General features: G+C 48.3%; 1 protein-coding gene across 8 annotated transcripts in view; it reads right to left on the bottom strand.

The window, feature by feature from the left end:
- The window catches only part of SLC39A11 (solute carrier family 39 member 11), a 404617-nt gene that overhangs the window by 5397 nt on the left and 375679 nt on the right, over window positions 1-23541 (bottom strand). The window lies entirely within an intron of this gene.

The raw sequence follows: 23541 nt of genomic DNA, 5'->3' as shown, positions 1-23541 counted from the left end.
AGGAAGTACAAACCCAAACCCAAGTCCACAAGGACTGCACCCCCACATGTTACTTTGCTGAAATAGGGGAGAAGCAGGTAACAGGTGCTGCTTTCCCAGCAGTCTCAAGGCGTCAGGGTAACCAATCACAAGGACTTTTAATCAACGCCTTCCTTCCTGAGCTATGTTGAGGGCAGCGTGCGGAGGAGGATTGAGGACTGGAGGGAGTGACGTAGACAGCATTGCCAACCCTGGCTAGCATGGGGAATACGTAGGTTGGGAGTGATGGAAGGTGACCCCTGGAACCTTTTAGACTGTAAAGTTTTTGGGGCAGAGACCACCACCATTTCCATATACAGCCCCGAGCACAAGTGGGGCGCGGACCTGGCTGTCCTCCAGGCTCCACTACAATACAAAAATGTGAACCACCACCAAGAATGCACCTAACATTGCCTTCTTCGCTGGGATTAGATTTGCTCCCCTTTACACAACCTTTTGTCTGTTGTGTCTGTTTACACAAAGCTCTTTGGGGCAGGGACAGCGTCTTCCAAAAGCCATCGTCCCCTGTACAGCACCTCGTACAATGGATCGAGCCAGAGATGGGAACATCACTGCACAATGCCTGGTGCAACAACATCAACCGTGGCTGGTGCAGCAATTCACCATTGACAAGGGTAGTACAATGGGCCCCAATCCCGATGGCGCCTTTAGGCATTACCACAACACAAGCCAACGGCATGGCAGAACAAGGCTACTAATGTAGGCTCAGTACCACATGGACCGCTGTCCAGGAGGCTCAAGGTGTCTGCACAGCAGCGGAGCCAGCCTGGCATGAGCAGGAACCATTTAAGCTTCCCCAAACACTGCTCCGTCAACATGCCCCATCCTGACCCCTCTGGTGTAGAAAAGAGTTCAGTCTCCATCTCTTTTCAGTACTTGACCTCTCTGCTGACATGACATCCCAAAGGGATGCCAGCAGGGATGGAGGACTGGGTGATGTGAACACACTGCACTAGAAACTGGTCTGAGACCTCTTAGTTCATTTCCAATAGGCTGCCAAAGAGCTGTCAGCAGATAACTGAGCCAGCCAACCCCAGGAGCTATAATTCAGTGATAAGAGTGGAGGATGTGCTGACCTCATTCCTGGGAAAAGCAAATGTACTCAGCTGGATCTCCCCAGGGAGCCAAGAAATGACATCTGCTCCTAGGTTCGGCTTCTATCATCTTTGTGTGTGATTAAGAAACTGATCTTTGCTTAGGATGACTCTGGATTGATTACATCGTAGGGTGTGATAGAGGGTTGATGAATACGAGAAAGGGGTATAAGAGGATGTCTGGAAATGACATTTCAATTTCCTTTCAACAAATAAAGGACCATGGCTGGAAACACATAGATGGAGAAATCATTTAATACTACTTTACAGATACATAGGCCCCTCTTATCCAAGGAACTCCAAGTGAATTGCAAGTAACTGATGAAACATCACAAAACTTCCGGGAGATAATACTATTACCCTATTTTGCCAGGGGGAAACTGAGGCACAGAAAGATTACAGCTAAAAACTGTTCCAATACACTGTCCCCAGCTGTAGGGAACAGTGTCTTGAAGACAGATGCAGGAACGGAAATCAGGATCCTTGACTAACCACACCATGTTCTAATCCAGCGATACTCAGACTGAGGCTCGGGAGCTGCAAGTGGCTCTTTAATGTGTCTCCTGCAGCTCTTTGCAGCGTGGGATATTAAAAACACACGCACACGCCCTGCTCCAGGTGTCAACGTCCCCTCGGAGGATCCTCCTCTCACAGGCAGTGTTTAAACACACAGCTAATAGCAGATTTTTTTAAAAGTGTAACTTACAGAGGGAATCGAATCTTTCACTGCAACTCTGATCTGTTCAGCTCCATTTGGCCTCTGGAGGTTCTTGTCCTTTAAAGAATTAGATTTTTCTATTCTCTCCTATTTTTCCCCCCTTTTCGGTCAAAGAATCAAAAGCATTTCATTGTTAACAGGCATCCTTATGAGGGTACCATGTTTGGCTTCCCCTTCCTGTTGATACCAGCTAGTTAACGGCATACAGGAGAGGTAGAGGTCTGTATGCATGACCCAGTCACTCGACTGCACCTCTAAGAGCTGTGGAAAGTGAATGATGTTCGGAGAAGATTGGCACCTGCACACCAAGGTGCCAGCCACATCAGAAATGCCACAAGATGGCTCTTCATATAAACAGTCTGGGGGACCTGTTCCAGGCCTGCTGTTTGGTCAACTGGGTTTTGGGGGTCTGGAAATAAATGTAGTTCCTAGGAGCTTACAAAAACCCTGTGCGCAAATGTCCCCGGCTCTTGCAAATGTGTTAAAAATAAAACCCTTTAAGAGCTTCCAGATGTTCTGTTTATGTTGTGGTGTTACCCTGGCCGATCCTCCAGAGACCAATATGCAGCCTCCTGACTGCCAGGATGAAATCGCGGCAGCCAAAGGGAACGGCATGGGGGAGTGGAAGAGGTCAGAACCCTTCCTCTCCTTTCCACCTCCAACTCAGCCTGTTAACCCCTGCACTGCTAGCAAACACCTGGAGCCCACCAGAAATCTTTCACCCCAACTCCAGGTCCTTCCTTGCCTTTGGTTAGTGAGGCAAACATACTGCGCCCCCTGTAGGTCATCAGAGTTCACTGTGAAACCTCTAGACCTTCCGATGAAGGTTACATCCCATGAAGTGAGCTGTAGCTCACGAAAGCTCATGCTCAAATAAATTGGTTAGTCTCTAAGGTGCCACAAGTACTCCTTTTCTTTTTGCGAATACAGACTAACACGGCTGTTACTCTGAAACCTCTAGACCTTAACATTCATCGTGGATGGAACGGGGGTGGGCGGGGAAGAGCAGAAGGGAGTTATTGTCTTACATAGTGTCCTGTTGGTGTCCCAGCTTCCATATGGTGGAGTGTTTCGTATTGCAGGCCTGGATTCAAATCCAGGCACTCTCAGCACAAGTGACAGTGAGTTTCAGACTCATCCTAGGATCTAAGGGTCATTTTGTTTCCCTCAAAATCACTGTGCAATTTCAAAAGGGCTAGCGGTCTCTGTTCAAGAGCAGGCCAAAGATGGGAATAACAGGCCCAGACTGAAGTGCCCAGGACGGTTGTGTGTGAGGGATCAGGGCTGCAATAGGAGGGTGTATGCAAGGGGAGGATGCTGGAGACGGGTGAGAATGGGGATTGCATTGAGGTGCATCAGCAAAGCTGGAGGAGTGAAAAATGCATAGCACCATGCAAACCTCTGGCTGTTCCCGTCAGCCTAATTCACAAGGGCTAAATCCAAAACACGAAATGCAACCTTCCTCCTGCCGCCAACCAAAAACCACGCTGCAAATCAAAATCATCACAGCTTCCCCGTGGGCAGCAAAGCCAAACAGGCACAGAAACCCACGGGGCCAAGGAAACAATTAGCGCAGTTTTGGCCTCATCAACCCCTGATGGCAACAGAAAAGAGAAGAGACAGCTCCGCAGTATTGTCTGCAGTAAGATTTGACGTGCCAAAAAGATTTCTTAATGAGCACTGGGTTGGCAGGCAGAATCCCATACACACAGGACTCAGGATTCTTTGCACAAGGCGGTGCACTTACAATCTGCTTCTTTTGAAGTTTCCTTGAGTTAGCGGCATGGCAGGCAGCAATCAAACCTCCATAAAACACAGATAGCGCAGCTGTGTGCGCAGGATCTGATCGGTTATCTCACCCCCTCCCAGGGCGGGTGCATGAGCGGGGGGGAGGGAAGGGTGCACTCCACGCGGCTCATTTGAAAAAAGGCTTGCCGCAGGAGATCAAAGCCACTTCCTCAAGTGCCTTGCTCAAGCCTGGCCATAAAGGAGCAGCACCGCTCCCCACTGGATCCCAGAATTCAAGTCCATACTTAGCATGACAAGGGAAGGTGGTGTTAAAATAGTAATGACCACACCAGTACGTCCGGGTTTCTATTGCACGCCAACACCACCACCTAGCTGCACTTTTTCCCCACCAGTAGACCTCTAAGCACTTTACAAAGGAGGTCGGCATCGTTATCCCCATTTTGCGGATAGGGAAACTGAGGCACGGGACGAACAGACTTGCCCAAAGGCAGATCCAAGAACAGGACCCAGGTCTTCAGAGCCCCAGTCCAGTGGTCTGTCCACTACCACCATACGGCCTCTTCCCACCTTCATCAGATGGTTCCTCTGGTACTCAGAAGCACATCTATATGTTATTATCCCAGCCCAGAGAGGAAGGAGGAAGTGTTCATAACACATCCTTCCCCGTACTCAGATTCCCCCCCTCCCACCCCCACAGGCACCTGTAACAGCTCTACCTGCTTCCTAAGCGGAGGATGCCACTGGGCAGGAGGAATGGCAACAGGCCATCAGCTTCTTTGTGACTCCAGGAAGCAAAGAAGCATTCAGAACACTAAAGCAAACCCAGATTACAGCAAGGAGCAGAACTGGGGACTCAAGATCTAAACTTCTGATCCAGCGACCGAATGCCATCTTGTAGAAGAATTTTGACCCCAACGTCCTGCCCATTCCATTACTAGACCTTCCTCCCCCTCCATGGCACGTCTCATTAAGGCGGCAGATGAGCCCTGGCGTACTGGGTGAATTCCAGCACGGGTGGTTACATTCTGTTAATTATAAAATTCCCTTCTGTTGCAACTGCAGCAATTATACAATCACTAGTGCTCCTAAAAGCGCCTTCTCCCTGTCCTCTGCTCCCTACCACGCTGCATTTCAACGGGGCGCAAATGATTCCTACGCAAGGTCTATTAAATGCTTGGGGATCCCCCAGGATGAAAGCTACATGGACAGTAATAATGCATATGCAATTTCTTTCCCCAGGACAGCCTGGCTCCCATGCACTGTCATCGGGTTACCCGAGATCTGAGAGCCTTGAGATGCCAGGAGGTCAAGTGACTTGGCCAGTAAGGCCCCACATGCAGCGAGACAGCGAGGTCTCTACAGTCCAAGGTTCGGCCTGGCTCCAGGCCTCTTTCCCTCTGACCAGCAGACCACACTGCCTCCCTCGGGGAGTGAAGAGAAAGAAGTATGAACTGCTAGAGCCCTGGACAGCGCACAAGAGCCCAGGCTGCAGATGGTCAGTTCCACGCTCAGCAGCAGGACAGGAAGAATGCTATGTCCAGAGAAAACAGAAAGGGAGGCAATAACCAAACACCACAATAGGATGTGCGTTCAGATTTGTTTGCTTGAGACTTTCCTGCTTCCCCCTTCCAGGGTTTGACCAGAGTTTGGGAACGGACGCGTCTCTTCTGGCTGCTTCATGCTTTTCTAAGTCAAAGATTCCCGCGGATGCGAATTGTGTGTCTGTGGACAGGCTCAGCGCAACTGCATGGGCTGCAAAGCCAAACAGGCAAGGAAACCATTCGGAGAGTTTTGGCCTCATGACTCCCCCCAGCATCCATCAGAGCAGAACTGCTTCGCAGCTGCCTCTTGTCTACAGGGTGGTACCCCTCATTTAGACCCTCTGCCCTCACCCCACCGGTACACTGGGAATTCTTTACATCAGATGTGCTGAATTATGAAAATGCAGCTATAGAGGCAGATCTTATTATTGGGAGTTATTATTTATAGCACCTAGAGATTCCATCCAAGATCGGGGGCCCTTTATGCTAGAGAATCTTTCCCCCAAAGAGATTCCTATCTAACCAGGCAAGACAAAGGAGGGTTGGTGATCTCTAATTTTACAGATGAGGAGCAGACGAAGTGACTTGCCCAGGCCCACACGGGGCATCTGTGCCAGAGCAGCGACTTGAACCCAGATCACCTGAGAGTATTAATCATAGTATCACCCTTCATCAGAAGGGCTGGTTAACTGACGAAGGTGCTGCCACGGACAAAAGAAATCCAATGGAGATACACCAATTTGTCGCCCACTGGGGATCTGGCCCACAGAAACTTATTTAGCCTAGAGAATAGATCCCATATACTTTTAAATTTCGTATACCATCTTCTCTTCTCACTTGGAGAATTTGTCCCATTTCCTGTCCCAGCATGGGCTCTCCAGGGGTTGGAGCGCATGGTGGAATACTCTGGGGGAAGGGAGAAGGGATAGGACTATTTTTAATGTGTTCAATAACCCACAAGCAGTCAGGTTGGTCCCTCTCCTCTGAAAGGGGGGAGGGAGGAGAGGATATAAAGTGCATGGGTGGAACAAAGACAATGGTTTGTGCATTTAGCCCCTTTACATACCAGACAATGATTTGATTCTAGCCCTAAAGCGATTCATAGTTTTGGGATGCCGGTTTACTCACATGCTCTAACGTGCTTAATGACCAGAGTGATCTTCAGTGAGCGAAGGGCTGGCTTGTAAAAGAAAATCAGCCAGGAAAGGGAATTTTTTTTTTAAAAGAGGGAAAGAATCTAACAGAGATAGAGCAGACCTACTGAGTCCTAATCCTTGCTTGTCAATGCACCATATCCTCCAGCGCTACAGCCCATCTAGACATTGACAGTTATGGCCCATCCATCGCTTCTCCTGAGAGACTATGTCTCAGTCTAGTAGACCACCCAGAAGACTGTCAGCATGGTCTCCTAGATGGTCTCAGGAATTGACTTACCAGAGTGGACTACAGCTCCTGGGTGCAATCACTGCAGGTGGGCAGATAATGGGGGGTGGGAAAAGAGGGTATGTGTCTCTCCAGCTTATTGTTACACTCCAGAGGACTCATTTAATGCCGATACAGGACGCCTTCACTCTCACTCCTGATCTCCAATCTGTACCTGGCAGTGGTGAATCACTAGTCCCTCCAGGCCAGGGTCCTGCCTTCCACAGCGGCCAGCACCTAACAGATACTTTAGAGGAAGGCATAAACCCCTGTAATGGACAATAGCATGCTAGCATTTGTCTTCACTGCAGAGTTTACTCAAGCCTCGTCCACGCACAAAAACCTTTCCCTGGAGCATGGTGGTGCTTTTCACTCAAGCTGGGTGGGCCTGTCAAGAGCAGAGGCTCCAGGTCAAGTGAGCACAACCCTCAGCTGCTACCACCATCGCTCTGCAGCGTGCATGCAAGCTAGCAGCACTCGAGCACGGCCCTTGCTGCAATTCGCCCTGTGTATCCAGAAAGGCAGAGAAGTGCTCCCACAATTCACGGGGGGGAAGACTCAGGGCTGCTTAGCTTGCTTCAGCATTGAGGAACCTGGGATAGCCTTCAAATATGGCACTAGTACTGAAGGAACGTTGAGCTGATCAGTGGATGCAATGCTGTCCATTATGATTAATGGAAGTTACCTGGGTTAGAGGACTTAATTGCTGGAAGTAGACGCTTTCCCTCTATTTTCTCCTGTCTTCTACGCTCTTCCTCCAAGAATGTGAGGGTCTGTTTCTGCATAGCCAAATAAAGAGTTCTTGGACTGTACACAAAGAGACTTCTAAATCATTATTTTAGATCTACGTTATCTGTCAACGGGAGCTTTGCAGGCAGTGTCCCAAAGTCTTATGCAAAAGTCGCCGATGTGAACTTAGCTGTGAATTAAAGCCTTGTTGGTAGCAACTGGGAGTAGTAGTTACAGACATAAGCATCCACACCACAGTATTTAGGCACAAGCCTCGTCACCCTCTGGGGCTTCTTAGCTGGCATAGCCTAGCGCCATCTTGCGGACTCTTGAGGTAAGCAGAGGGGCCAGGGGAAGTAGGCTAGAGAGAGGATGAAGACCAGCAGCATTTAAAGATTCCCTGAGGGAGACATGGAATTGGGTTTCCTCTGTTGTCACTGATGAAACGGTTGACTAAAGAGTGAAGGGTGTCAATGCCATCCCCAGTGATGGGTATATCCACCCCCCAAAACCCATCACCCCTGGAACTCAGTGGGGACAGTGTCTCCGTCTCTGCAGACAGGCCAAGGAGGAAAGAAAGCTGGAGAAAGAACTTCCCTCTCAACTCATGGAAGCAGTCCCTTAAGGAAGCTTGTTCTGTCTCCTCTTCCTGCACCCATCCTCTGCCTAAACAACATGGTGGGATGTCACTGACCAGGGCTATAGGACCTGAACTTTTCTCCAAATAAAGTGTGTGTGGGGGGGAGCAGTTTGAGAAGAGTCTGAGCAGCCCAGTGGATACGGGTACTCCGATGGGAATCTGGATACTGGGGTTCTCTTCCTGGCTCTGACCTGCTGTGTGACCTCGAGCAAGTCACTTCTCTCTTGGCCTCAGTTTCCCCTCCCACCCTTGTGGCTCACCTCTTTAGAATTGTAATTTCTTTGGGATACCACCTAGCACAATGGGGCCCTGATCTCTGCTGGGCCCCCCTAGACACCACTGTAAGACACACAAGTAATATTGATAAATAATCCGACTCTGTTGCAAGATTACACCTTCTCACAGAGCTTTGGTCTGTATGGATTACCATCGTTTACCACTGTTAGTCACTGTTAAAGCCCTGCCAAAAAACACAGAGCACCTCGGCATAGATGTCATTAAAGCTCCTTAAGCTGGAGGAAGCGAAGCAAGCGTTTTGTTCCCATGCCACCCTTGTCCGTAATGTGTTAATAAGTAACCATGTCCCAGACAGGTGCTGTCAGCTTAGCCTCAGGAGTTCTTGTTCAGTTGAAAGGTGAGTCATTTCCCTTTTATATTGTAAACCACCATGAGTCATGGAAAAATGGTCCCTTTAACTAAACACACTTACATGTTCACACATTCGTCTATTATTACACACACAAAAATTGGTGATGGGTTGGAATTACACCAGCTCTCGCGCCCCTGCTGCCTATAATGGACGACATACAAGATCCCAATAGAAGTCACGATGCATGAAGACGGTCCCCTTTATTCTGGCAGCTGAAGTCAAGAATAGCTAATGCCGTCCCCCAAAGCTGGGTCCAAAATCCTGCCAGAGCCCAGTCAGAATTCACATCAGCCACTGAAAACCATGTCACGTGCCTTGGCTTGCCACTAAAATGTGTGATAAAGGACTGTGGCTTCTTTCGCTCTGCAGCAGCTTCCCGCTCTCATGTCAGAGGATCAACCAACCCACAGAGCAGCCACTGGGTTATCTTCTAAGTGGGGGTGCTCAGAGCACAGGCAACGTGACATGGACGCATCTCACCTGCAGGCCAATGGTGAGTTTCTGGTGATGGCTCAGGGACAAGAGAGAATTCCTACAATTCAGTGGCTCTTTGCCAACCCATCCAAAACGAATTTGGAGTCTCCCACACATCATAAAGACACCGGCTCAATGGGCACCCTTCTTGGAGGGCTCAGCTGAAAGGTGATGGACTGGATGCCATGAAAACAGAGCCTCGTTCTTGGCCAGTGGTCCCTACCAGGACACAAATGAGGCAGACTGGAGGGGCAGTGCAGAGACAAGGTTGCCTAATCTCTGCCTATACTCAACCTGCTGCATGGCCAGATATACAGCTTGACCCTCCAATGCTTACAAAAAGACTACTGGTCAAGGCAGAGAACAAATGAATCAGAGAGAAGCCCCAGGTTCAAAACTTTGTATCCAGAGCCTGGGGTGTTCTGGGCTGGGGGTTTAGTCTGGCCTATTAAAAGGGGGACAATTGCCAAGTTCCGGATCAGGACAGAGGCTTGAACCTGAATCCAAAACATCCCTCATCTCTATCAGCTCAGTGACATTTTACCGCAAGGCCCCACCCTTGGCTAACCCTCACTGCGTGGTTATGAAGATCTTCTACAACATCCTTCAGCCGCTTGCATTCAGAGCCTTACCTCTGTGGGAAGATGAGACCTAGTTCAGTTAGAACAATTAATTTTGGCTCTTCTTATCCAGTGAGATTTCTGCCCTCCTCCATCCCCACCATATTCCATATTTTTGGAAAAAAAGAGTACTGGCCCTTTAAGATAACGGTATCATGTTTAAACGGACAAGAAGATGAAAGAGTTAGGAACCAGGGAGAAGGGGATTTTCTTCAAACAAGATGATACACATGGGTGATGTCAGAGCTTTGGAAACACTCCAGGTAACCCACAGAAAGGGCTGGAGGCAGGCTTCATTCAGACCCGACACCTTCATTAAAAAACATCCCACACAAGATAACATTGTGATAGCCGGATTGATGGGCTGTCAGATTAAATTATCTCCTTGCCTGTGAGCTTCCCTTCCCTCCCACAACTTCACCTCTTCTACTGCAGCTCCAACAGTCCTTCCCTTCACCTACACTTTAACACAGAGATAGGAAGCCAGGTGTGCGGACTGTGTTTATGCCTTCACTGGTAGCAGCTCCTGCGGGTTTGACTATGCCATATGGAAGTCGGATGCTTTATTCAGTCACCCAGGGGTAGTACCTGTGTTGTTCCCCCACCCCAGATTTAATCTAATCTAGTTGCCCTATTTCATAAAAGGAGAGGTCACTTAACGGTAACTTGAGTTTTTCCAAGATGTTTTCCCCCCCGATGGGTGGTCCACTCTCAAATGTGAGTACTCCCATGCACCCTTGATCGGAGAATGCGAAGCAGCTTCGGCCAGCCCACGCCTGCGTAGAGCAGCATCTTGTGCCTCCAAACAAGGGCATATCGGGAGGCGTGGGCCTGCAGTCACTCAGCTCCTTCTTGACCGCAAAGCAGACTCTCTACCGCTGGGGGGAAGGAGCGTGGGAGGTGGAGCGCCCATTAGGGACAAAACGTTTTGAAGACCTCAAGTCACTGTAAGGTAAGCAGCTTCTCCTTCTTCTGTGAGTGTATGTCTCTGCAGCTGTCCCATGGTCGGAGGCACCCAACAGGAAAGGAATGAGAAAGCGGATGCAAGTCCAAGACAGTCTGGAGGCCTGCATCGCCAAAGCTAGGATCATCCCTAGAAGGAAAGGTCAGGTGGTGTAATGCTGGGCAAAGGCATGACTAGAAGACCAAGTTGAAGACCTACGAATTTCTGTTATGGGAACTGCCTTCAGAAGAGCTAGAGATGCAGACTGAGCTCTAGTGGAGCCTGCTGTCACTCTGCGAGAGGCCTGCCTTCCAGCATATTCAGAGCAGGCAAAGATGCAACCGAAACCCACTTTGACAGTCTGAGTGAAAATAGGTGGGTCCTTCATCCTCCCTGCAAGTGATACAAATAGCCTAGGAGAAGCCTGGAAGCCTTAGTCCTGTCCAGGTAGAAGACAAGGGTCCTTCTGATGTCTAGTGTAGATAAGCTGGTCTCCCCTCTGAGGCCATGAGGTTTTGGTTAGAACACTGGCAGGGAACACTCCTGAAACAATAGGATATCCCAAAGAGACCTTCGGGAAGAAGTAAAAAGAAGGATGCAGCATAACCTTGTCTTTATAAAAGGTGGTATATGGCAGGTCAGCCATAAAACCACTGAGCACGCCCATTCGTCTGGCTGCAGAGGAGCCTATGAAGAACAAAGTCTTGAGTGAGAGGTGGAGGAGAGAACAGGTAGCCATCAGTTCAAAGGGAGGTTTCCTCAGAGCACTGAACCAAACTGAGGTCCCATTCAGGGGCCAGGTTCAGTACAGGCAGAAACAAGTTGGGTAAGACCTTGAGGAATCTAGCTATAGTAGGGTGGGCAAAGACTGAAGCTCTGGGTGGGTGAGTGGAAGGTTGTGATAGCGGCCAAATGTACTCTGAGTGAGACCATCGATCGATCTTGCAACTTTAAATCCAACTGATAATTCAGAATTTTGGAGAGCAGAACCTCTGAGGCTTGGGAAGCGTAATGAGAACACCAGAAGTGGAAGTGTTTACATTTTTGAAGGCAAGTTTTGCAAGTATTGGGTTTCTTGCTTGATGGGAGAACTGACTGGATCTTATTCAAACAGGTTAGCTCTATGCTCCAGAACCGTCTCAGAACTATGCTCTCAGGTTCAAGGATTTGGGGTTGGGATGGACCAGGGTTCCCTAGTTCTGTGATAGGAGAGCCTTTCTGACAGGAAGTCAGAGAGGCGTTGCCACAGAGAAGTGGAGGAGGTTCAAGTACCACACTTGTCTTGGCCAGGACGGTGCTAAGAGGAGAACCCTTGCTCTTTCCTGATGCAGTCTGAGTAAGGCCTTGAGGATTAGAGGTAGAGGTCAGTAAGCACACAGTAGAATACAAGACCATGGTATTATCACTGCACCTCCCAAAGCACTGCTCCTTGGAGCAGAAAAGGAACTGAGTAGTGGCAAGCCCACACCTCCCAATGCACCCTCGTTTGGAGGCATGAAGTGTCACAGGCCTGCAGTCACTGCTTTGCATTCACCGGTCGAGCGCACATGGATGAGCATGCGTCCTACGATGGAGCATTCACAGGGACATATCCTTGAAAAAGCTTAAAAGGTCTCCAAGTGAGAGAACGAATGTTTTCAGATGTGCAGTGACTACGGAGGAACACCTCTCCCTGCATATTCAGTGCGAAGTTCTCAGGATCTCCCTGTAGCACCAGCACGGCAGATACACCCCATATAAACGCATCCCGAATTGCTGGGAATTTCGAGGAGACTAAGGAAGAGATGACAGCCCTATGAAATACCAGCTGAATAAGTCTGGAAGGGGATAAAGGAGATGGCACTCTCAGACAGATGGGAGTGTTGGGGCAAACCCCGCTCTGGATGGCATTTACTTTATACAAACGTGGGTAGGTGTCTGTACCAGGACTGCTGTGGTCATTGTGAAGCACATCGGTTCTCAACCACAACTCAGCATTAGCCAAACCACTTGCCATGGCCCACGTTCAGCCCTTTGGTGATGTGCATGGCAGAGCCTCTGATGAGCTAGGTTAAAGAAACTACCCCTCTGTCAAATGGTGGGTCTGCAGGAGTCTCCATGAGAATAATTGCACAAAAATGTTGGAGATGTCACTTTCAAAAGTTCCTTGCTCGCTTGCTTCCGAGATAATCCACTGAAATTGGATCACTAAGCAAATTGCTCCAAAGAGGAACCAAAGCCAGAAAAAGCACAGTAAAGAACAGAGTGGGGAAGAACCGTTCCTACACATTCAACAGACTGTCACTTTTTAAACTTAGCTATAACTAGGCTCGGAAGGATAAGACTTTGATCAGTAAATGTTGATTTCACCAACAAAAATATTTCCATCAATAACAACAGAAATGTATAGATAGGTAAAGTAAGCAAAATGCTGCTTGAGAATTTACTAGCATTTGATTTAAGGATATTTACTTTGTATATTTTGATATGTATATTTATTATATATATATATATATATATTTGACAATTTTCAGAGTGGTAGCCGTGTTAGTCTGTATCAGCAAAAAACCCGAGGAGTACTTATGGCACCTTAGAGACTAACAAATTTATTTGGGCATAAGCTTTCATGGGCTAAAACCCACTTCATCGTGTGTGTTTTAATGGGTGAATCTCAACATTTACAGTCATTAAATATAATCAAAATTATTTTTTTTAAATTGAATTCTGGCAAGCTTAGCTATAACCATGAACAGTTTGACCTGTCCTTACACCCTGGTAGCTGTCAAGCTGGACAATTAAAGTGACCAATGGCATTGTGGCTTTAGATCTTCAAGGCCAATCTACCAGGCTGTAAGGTCATTCCTGGTAAATACTGGCTTCCAGATTTTAGTAGACTGAACGTCAAATCATCAGTGCAGGAGGTAACTTTAATGTCCTCTGTGTTCTGCCCTGAAAGGAGAATGGACTAAAAAATGACTGAGTCTTTCTCCTCCGAATCAGCATTTTTGGCACTTGAAAGACCATACCATCTAGTGAAGATGGCCTGGGAGTAGCCTCTGCTAATTGTTTCCTTGATTAGGGGGCCTGCAAAGACATTCGTGTGGGGGAAGGGACCGGAAGAGCTTACAAAACTCCAATCCAGAGTTAAACCACAGAAAAGCCTCAGCTAATGAAGTCTGTGCTAACCTCAGCTGTGTACCTGGGTCTGGAATTCTCCCTTGAGGTAATTCATTAACCCCTTTCACCCAAAAGAGTCATGGGAAAAGCCCCAGTGGGAAGCTTGGTGCTTTTTTGCCATCACCCCTCCCACTGTCTCACAATCTAAACTTAATCAAGAAAGAATTCTTAATCAAGAAAGGAGGGATTCCCCATCTCTTCCCCTTTCCTTATGATGACTTCAAGGTCATGCATAATAGAGACAGCTGCTCCTGGCCCACACAGAAAGGGTCTGCGAGAGTCACGCTGAATCTATCTGGCCGCCCCCCAGAGTAAGTACAAATGGAGTGAACTACTGAATCAGACTCAGTGGCTTGCTGCAGCCTAGAGTTACTGGAGTGTTAAATGGAGAACTGCAGTAAGCAGTTAAAGAGTGTTGATGCTGAACAGATCCTAAATCCAGCCAGTGGAATCTGAGCGCCCCCCACCCCCGCAACCTAAATCCTCCTTTATTAGTCTAATTCAGCTTTCACCCAAGAATGCCCTGCAGTCCCATTTAATCCCACAGCAAACTCTTCCCTCTTGAAGGCCAACAGGTGTAACCCACCTACTCCGATATCTTCCCATATCCTGAATGGATTTGTAAGCTTTGAAAAATGTCATGCAAGACTGCCGTAGCTTACCAGGTAAAGCAATGGACTGAACAGTATAGAGCCACTTCCCCAAAGACAGTGATTCAGACACAAGACAGAGGGAAATGGGAGGGCAGTATGCTCGCTTGTTCGCGGGGAATGAATGGCAATGCTGCCTATCTCAAAGCAACCTGAAAAAAAGATAGCAGAGATCATATTTGAGCTTCCCCATCTGGCTCTCTTCAAACAATAATGACCTCTCCATCCATTCTCCTCTCACTACCAAAGGACCAGAATACAGCTCAGATTCCCAGAAAGAAACAAACACTCTGGAGGAAATAGCTCAACAACATTAGTTGCAAACCATCCGCATGCCACGGGGTGTTCACAACACCCAAGGGGGGGAAAGCCGGGGGGGGGGGGGGGGGCTGGGAACTCTTGAATCCAGCCCTGCTTGCATACACATTGGGCTTTTCTAAGCCTTACCCTCAATCTGAGCACACAAGGGTTTCTTGAGGTCAAATTCGCCTCTCACTTACACTAGGGCAAGTCTGTTGAATTCACAGAGACTGAGGTCAAGTCCTGCTCACTTGTGTTCATTAAAACATCCCATGGTGCTTTTCATAAGTCGAGAAGTAATAACCCCAGCTCAGTGTCTGAGCCAGCTCTGATCATTAGCTGGCCTATGTGCCTGGCGCAGGTGCAACTGAAGTTGGTATTTTTCAGCCCTGCCCTCAGCCGCCATATATAGTTTTGTTGTATTATGTTAAAAGCAGTAAATACATTCCATCCCGAATGTGACAGCATTCTACCGCTGGGGGAAGTGCTCCCATTTCTACCTCCCAGGAGGGTGGTGAAGTTTAATTAGTGTTTGTAAACAGCCTGAAACTCCTCACTGTGTTCTGGTACTAGAGTTTGGGTCAATTCTTCTGGAGCAAAGTTTTGCAAAAAGGTTAATAAGCTGGAAAGAAAAGCTTCAGAATAATAGGTTTTAAAGCCAGAAACGACCCTTATGACCATCCAGTCTGTCCCTCCAGCATTACAGACACGGGAATTTCCCTCAGTGATTCCTGCACCTTGTGATGAAAGCTTCACTGGGACTCTTGATTTTAATGTTTGGGAAAGAAAAAGCTGGCCATACCCGGCTATTGCAAGCCTGTGTTATACGATCACCTCTGTTCCACAGTTCTGTTTATGCCCCTCGGTGCTGTCCTGAAGCACCTCCTCCCATTCCACTCCTGAGCAGACCACCAATGAAACCAAATGATGGGTCCAATCCTGGAAGGTGCTGAGCCACCTTCTTGTAAATGGAGGTGTGTGCAGGCTCTGCAGAGAAGGCAGGTCCTTTGTATGAAGGTCTGAAAAGACCCCAGTGGACACAGACACAGGGGACAACTAGTGCATGGGGAAGTTTAAAGAGTGCTTTAAACAGGATGTTTCGTGGCTAATTTTGAGCTGGGACAAAAATGTCCACGGGTGGGGAGGAAGACACTTCTGACTGCTTTCATTTCAGCCCAAGCCACCAGTTGAACCCAGGGTGGGCAGGAGGCAGAACACTGTAGTAGAACGGGCTGCACTAGCATTTTAACACACAATACTTTTCGGGGGGGAAGTGTAGGAGGGAGGGGGAAAAAAGTCTGCAAATTCATTCTGCATCTCTGAGCTGATTCCTGTCCCTAGGGGATTACCAATTTAAACAGTGTTTTTTCCTGTTCTGATCCTAAGCTGATTAATTCCCACCCCCCTTTCCTCCCCCCCCCCAAAGGTGGATATCAAATGCAGGCAAGATGTAGCGTGTCTGGGAGAGGGAGAAAGAACTACCAGCCCCTGAGCAAAACAGCCACAGATCAGGTGTCAGTGCTCAGTGAAGGAACTGCTGCTTCTATAAACCAGGAATTCCTCCATGCGCCTTTAATGTGCCATAAAATTGGCTCTCATGGCAAAAGCATTTGGGTCTCTTTGCATGGGTGCGTGTACGGGGTGAGTGGTCAAGTTCACAGCCAGGGTTTTTGTCTTCAGGGCTCTTAATGGAATGGAACCAGATCCCTAGAAGATCTCCTAAAGCTCCAAGACAAAAGCTCATTGACCTTGTTTGTACCAGAGACAAAACATTCTCAGGGACTCATGCAAGAGCAAGGAAACTCACCCTGGCAGGATCTAACCACCACCATGAAACTCACCACTTTCTACTCTTCTCCCGACAACCATCACTAACGAGAGCACACAGCACAATGCTAAAAGACTAAATCAACAAGTATGAAATTTTCCACCCTCCTGGGCAAGAGAAATGGAGGAGAAACCACATGTGAGAAAGCCTAGCAAGGTTACTTCATGCTTATGATAGGATAGTGGTCTATAAAATCATGACTGGTGTGAAGAAAGTAAATAAGGAAGTCTTACTTACTCCTTCTCGTAACACAAGGACTAGGGGGCACCAAATTAAATTAATTAGGCAGCAGAATTAAAACAAACAAAAGGATAAGGAAGTATTTTTTCCACATAATACATGGTCAACCTGTGGAACTCTTTGCCAGAGGATGTTGTGAAGGCCAAGACTATAACAGGGTTCAAAACAGAACTAGGTAAGTTCATGGAGGATAGGTCCATCAATGGCTATTAGCCAGGATGGGCAGTGATATTGCCCCTAGTCTCTGTTTGCCAGAAGCCGGGAATTGGCAACATGGAATGGGTCACTTGAGGATTCCCTGTTCTGGTCATTGCCTCTGAAGCACCTGGCATTGGCCACTGTTGGAAGACAGGATACTGGTCAAGAGGGACCTTTAGTCTGACCCATTCTGGACGTTCTTGTGTTCTGATCATTGGGACGTGCTCAGTTGCCATAGTGATGGGTGCAGCGTAAGTAGCACTGGGAGCTGGGCAGGCCCTCAGATTCACAGGATATAAAGGTGAGAAAGCCTCCTCGCAATGCCCAAGCTGCATCCACTCAGTAGAGGAATCTCAGAGCTTGGGTCCTAGTGAGGAATCTCCTCTCCACATAGGTTGGGCTACGGCAGTTATTTGTATAGTGGAATCAGGGCTCCATTGTGCTAGATGCTGTACATAACTAGAATGCAGGCATTCACTTTTGGACAGTAAAGTCAATGAGATGGGGGAATGGATTTCCTGCTGGTGCAGTTCTAACCCCAAGCACCTACAAGGAAAGGAGACCCACATAGGCCCTTCCAGCCTGAGACAAGAAATCCCTTCCCATCACACAGTCAGGAACAATGAGAAACACAGTATGTTCTACGTAAAGGACACCCCATCTTGAAGCACTTCAAATGGACATTTTGGGGGGTTTCAAATAAGCGGCTCTATTTATGGGGCACAGCAAACGTCATGCAAGGCTGCTCTCTCACTAATTCTAATGCCCGCAAAAAATTAGCTGGGTTTGGCAGTGAAGACCACTTCCCTAGCCTAGAGATGGGTTCCCGAACTACCCTGCCCCCCAATTCCAAATTTTGGCAGCATTTCGTTCTGGAGCCCAACTTTGCAGATCTCACATTCACCCGCTGAGTCCCAGCACATCAGCTCTTTGTGTGCAGACGTCCTGTTCATTTTCACAACAGAAGGCAGGCTTTGCTTTCACAGACCCCACCCCGTGCTAGCATTTGCCAGAATGTTGACTCACAAACCCTAGTGAGTGAGCATAGAAGCAACAGAGTCAGTCTATCAGTCTGAGGCTGATGGATAACCCCAGTTACTGTAGTACATGAGCACCTCCCAGTCTTTAAGACATTTATTCTCACAGGCCCCTGGTGAGGTAGGGCAGTGTTGTGATCCCCATGTTACACATGGGGAACTCGTGGAGAGAGACTGGACGTGAGGAGCCTGAACACCTTTGTAGATCTGGCCCTGAGCTCACACAGGAAGTCCAAGCAGAACAGAAAATTGAACCCAGGTCTGAGCACACGCGCACACACACACCCTGCTGCAGCACAGCAAGGAAACAGAGAATGTATCCCACACAATAAAAGGATAATTATACAATCCGAGCTGGGAAATTAGCACAGCCAAAAAGCCTGTCTAAATCTCACAACGGACTCCGGGATAGGATTGGGAGGTAAAATTAATTCAAATTTCCAGTGAGACAGGCCCCCAGGTCAGGATTAGGGTTTACTGCAGAGACAGGATGGAGAAGCTTGAAAAAACTGTCCCCACCCTAAACTTGGCCTTTGGATATAGGCAAAGTGGGGCTGTTCCCTGTCCCCTCCTGACACTCAACCCTGTTATGGTCTTGGCCTTCACAACATCCTCAGCCTGCGGAACTTCTTGCCAGAGGACGTTGCAAAGGTCAAGACCATAACTAGATACATTCATGGAGAATAGGTCCATCAGTGCCTACTAGCCAGGATGGGAAGGGATGGTGTCCCCAGCCTCTGTTTGCCAGAAGCTGGGAATGAGCGACGGGGTGGATCACTTGATGATTACCTGTTCTGTTCTTCCCCTCTGGGGCACCTGGCACTGGCCACTGTCGGAAGACAGGATACTAGGCTAGATGGACCATTGGTCTCACCCAGTAAGGTCATTCTTATGTTCTTATGAAATTAACACACAAACACACACCCAAGACAACACAACTTTGGCCCTGTAGACTAACTGGTCTATGATTTTAGATGGTAAAGCATTTAAAAAAAAAAAAGCAATTTGCATTAATTACCAGGATTAACTTCCTTCCAAAGAGCAACAAAAAGGCCCACACAACAATTTACCTTTCAAATTGCTCCAGTCTAACTAGGGAACACTTATGTAAAGAGAAGAATTTAAACAAAACGTATTTTTAATATAAAATCTTGCTTTCTTCCTCCAAGAGAAAAATATTTACCTTCTTCTATCAAACAGCTGGAATGTCACACGCAGAAATGTTATCATGCAGTAGACGATAGAGCTGGCAGTTCTCTTACCTGGCACTGGTTAAATGTGGCCTAGTTAAGCCGAGTGCTGTCCAGAACACCAATATTGCTGTCCATTTAATTTTGCTACATTCATACAGGATGATCACATGATCACAGTTGACATTTCTACAACTTTTTATCCGCGGCGGTTTGCAAAACCTATTAACTAATGAGTTTCCACTCCTGGGATTATGATTAGCCCCATTTTACTGATGGGGAAACTAAGGCTCAGAGGTTAAGTAACTCCACCAGGGACTTCATTATTGCTAGGCACTTGGATGCCATGGTGATAAGTGGGGATCTAAATCTCCAAGATGGACAGGAGCAAACAGAGACCTCAAGGCAGAAACACGGTCTAGAAGACGGAGAACAGGACTGGGAGCTAATAACTTCCATGTTCACAGCTTCGCTGTGCCGCCTCGGGCACCCCACCGAACCCAATATCATCAAGGGAAGCATCCTCATTTTTAGGTGCCCAGCTTGTGAAAACGACGGGCTGGATTTTCAGGGGCACGTCATCACCCAGGAAAACAAAGTTTTCTATAAACTGGCCTTGTCCCACGTGGAGCTACTGATTCTCTTTGAACACCTTCAGCATGACTTGAAATTTACAGTGTTACTTTAAAGCCAAGCAGCAACCAGGGAAGCACTCACCTTTCATGCCCCCACCCACCGCCCCACTGAGGTAACGGACTCAACAGGCTGTCACAGAGGCAATGGCAGGCCCACATTCTGCAATTTTAGTTTCTGTTAGTTTTTCCCCTTTCTCGGTTAAAGCCAATAGTGCAGCCCCTGGTTTCATTTTTCAGGTTCCTTGGCCAATTCCCATTTAATAGGCTCTCTCAAAGCCTCATGTCAGTGGTGTGCCTGGGATAACGCTGCCTTCACTGCCATGGGCTCGGGGGAGGGGGGGAACAGAGGGGTTCAGTGAGGCAGTCTCTGTTCCCAATAGCATGGGGCCCTGCTTTCCTCTTAGAGCGGTTTTTACTGTACTGGTAACAACAGCGCGGTCACCCCCCATCCCAGGTGGAGGCGTCCCCCCCCCTCCATCACAGCATCTGTTCAGAGTGGAGCTGGTGAAATCTTTCCAGCCCCCTTTAACAAAATCTTTTTTTTTTTTTTTTAAATCTAGAGGGAGGTGGGTTTTTTGGTGGAGGGTGTTTTGGGCAGCAGAAACGACTGGTCAGAGCGGAGGAAACCACTGTTCACAGTTCAGTGCACCGAGGACCCCTCCGGTCCTGCCCGACAGCACCCCGTGCTAATCCAGCACGGCTTCCCCAAAACCACCAGCCCACAGTAATCTAAAATGCACCTCAGTCCTATTCCAGTCCTGGGCTCCCCATATGCACTTCCAACACCCTGAGCTCTTCCACCCCACTCCCAGCATATACCCCCTCCAGAGCTCTGCCAAGGCATCTTCTTCCAGACCTGCAGTCGTCCCCCCCCACTGCCCCACCCCCATCACACTCCTTAGCACACTTCTCTGCCATTGTAACTCAAGTCTGACCTATATTCACTGGCTACCGTGGTACCAAGTACCCTGCACAGCTCAGCCAGTGCACCTCAGTTTGGCCCTGCAGCTCGGTCCAGCTCTCTGGAAGAGAGAGTTTCTTTTCACTACCAGTCTTGTTCAGGGCCCAGTTGTTCCCCATTCCCAGGAAGACTGCAGAGCAACAGTGAACCAGCTTCTACAGAAGTTATTTTACATGGACACTGAACGGTCAGACACCCAATTTCACTTCCTCCCCCTCCCCCCACCCTTTTAAAAAAAATAATAATAATTACAGATATTTGCAAAGTCCAGTCAATTCTTCACATTTTTTTTTTAAAAAAACATCAATGCTTCTTCCTTAAAAGTAATTATTGCCAGCACCCCAAGAGTCGGATCACCAGACCTGCAACAAGAAAGCAGCAGGAGCAACCCTGTGCTCATGTGCATCACCACTACAACAAATCAGAAGAACCAGCCCAGCAAGCCACCCTATAGAAACAAGCTATTTTTGGGTACAGTGAAGAGATTCCAGAGGATTAACAAACAGTGAGTAAAACCAAGGGACTCAAAGAGTTTAAGAGATGCTTTTAATTAATTTACATGTTTGAACTTATCGCTGAGTTCTGCTTAACTGTTGAACCATGGGGCTGATTGAAAGTGAATATTCCTGGACCCCTCAAAGGTCACTAGAGCACACGCACCCCCAAAGAGACACACCTGGGAAAGATAAAAGTGCACTGCAGTACGAAAAGTCCCGTGCCAGGGTGGAGCTCAGTTTTTTCTAGGAACATTATCTGAAAGATAACGAGTATAATCAAATCTCATCCTTCAGGGTTTAGCTCTCCTGCTGGGGTCAGGAAGGTATGGTCCCTCCTCCTACCTATATACACCTGCACCCCTTGCACTACACATTTGGCCAAGGCACACTGGAAGGAGGACAGCTGCTTTCTTCTGAAGCATCAGGAATCAGGTCCTGGCATAAATAGTGAACTTGATTAGCTAGACCAGTTGCGTTATCCTGCATGATAAATCCTCTGACCAGTGCTAAACTAACCTTAGAATGAGGGCTCTCTGGCTCCCCCTGCCCAGGGAACATCATGGGAGTCTGCCCCCACCACCACCCTGGGACACTGCTACTCCAAAGACACAGACATGAAATCTGCACACCACACAAGTGGAGAGTGGGATGTTTCCCCCGCCCATTCCCAGCACCACCTCAAGGCTAGACAAATGGCCAACCACACAGAACCGGTGTATGAATCAGCTTCTTCCATCTCCTAAAGGGGAACTGGTCTGTGGGAACAGCAGCTCACTCAAAGGAGTCACATTCCACCTGTAGCCTGCAGGAGTTACTGCCAATACTGACGGATGCATGCAGCTCAGAGACTCTCATCCACACACATACAGAAACTATGCAGAATGCAGACTGACCTCTTAAGCCTGCCTGAATGGTTTTCTTCCTCTCCCAGCGTGGTGGTTTCAGCCACAAAACCACTCTCCAGTACAGACAGCAGGCAGGACTGGCTCAGAGACCTATTGACTTTGGCACAGACAGTAGAAGACCCTCTGCCAGAGATAGCTTCCGGCTCTCTCAGCCCAAGCCAACAGAGGTTAGATGCAGCACAGAGATAACAGGGGCATAGGACTCGAAGTAACAGGCTGCAGGCCCCCTCCCCTTCTCTCCAGGGATTGCTTTAGAGAGGAGTAACTGGGTCTCTCTCCAGATTTGGTGGGGAAGAACAGCGATCGAGAACAAATGGCTGGATAAAGGAGCCCTAGCTTGGGGTGGCCATGCATCAGCTACATGAGGTGCACACATACCTCTGAGCCATGAAAGGAAGGATGAAATAAGTATCCACTGCTATGGTAACAAAGCAAGGCAACAAGCAAAGGATTTGACTCAAAGCTGATGCCAATGTGACAGCCACATGGCAAGAGAGTCTGCACATTGATGAGCTTCTTCCAGGGAAGTGAGCAGCCCTCAGTTCTGCTCTTTTGCCCAGCTCTCCAGAACCAGCAGTGCTAGCTAAAGTTACTTCACTCCCCTCCCTAAAGCCTCTCACTGTCTTAACCGCTCACATCACACCTAGTGCCAGTTTCATAAATTAAACATAAATTAAATGAAAGGCTTAGACAGAGCCAAGGACTGGAGGAGACAGCGCTTCAGGTCAAATGGGCCAGCCTCCCGAGTTCTGAGCCGTCTGAGTTTCTACTTGGAGATAGGAAAAGAGGCCGTGAAAGCTGGAGGAGAGCAGGATTTGCACAGTTTCCAGGAGGAGGGCTCTCAATGTCACTTGACTTATTTAGGTACCTGGCATGGAGAAAGTGGAAAAAAAGACCTCCTCATTATACTATCAGACTAGCAATCCAAGTGCAGTCCAGCTAGTGCCTCTCCATTCTCAGATGGTCGTCTGTGCCCTTTCTCCTGTGCCGGGTCTCTCGTGCTAGAGAGGAGACAGTCTTTTCAGCCAAGTCCTATCAGGCAGATTCTATTGATGCTGCTGGCCACAGACAGACCCTGCGGCTCCCTCTGCCTCCCAGACTGACTAACGAATCTTGTGCTGCCTAGTGTCACCCACCACACAGGGCGTCCCAGGCCTGGATCAGGCAGCCATGGAAGGGAGTGGGCTTTACACCAGACCCTCCATTATTGAACCACAATGATCCCAGGGACCATGCTCAGCAGAAAGCCAGCTTTGCACCTGTGGGGCCCCCAAGTGGCGAGGGCAGGTGGAGGTGGTCAAGGGGAATCTGACATCACCTGGCTCC

This window comes from Lepidochelys kempii, chromosome 14, assembly GCF_965140285.1.
Source record: "Lepidochelys kempii isolate rLepKem1 chromosome 14, rLepKem1.hap1, whole genome shotgun sequence".
Lineage (NCBI taxonomy): Eukaryota > Metazoa > Chordata > Testudines > Cheloniidae > Lepidochelys > Lepidochelys kempii.
Note: the sequence above shows the minus strand (reverse complement) of the source record. Positions and strands in the feature narration are given on the sequence as shown.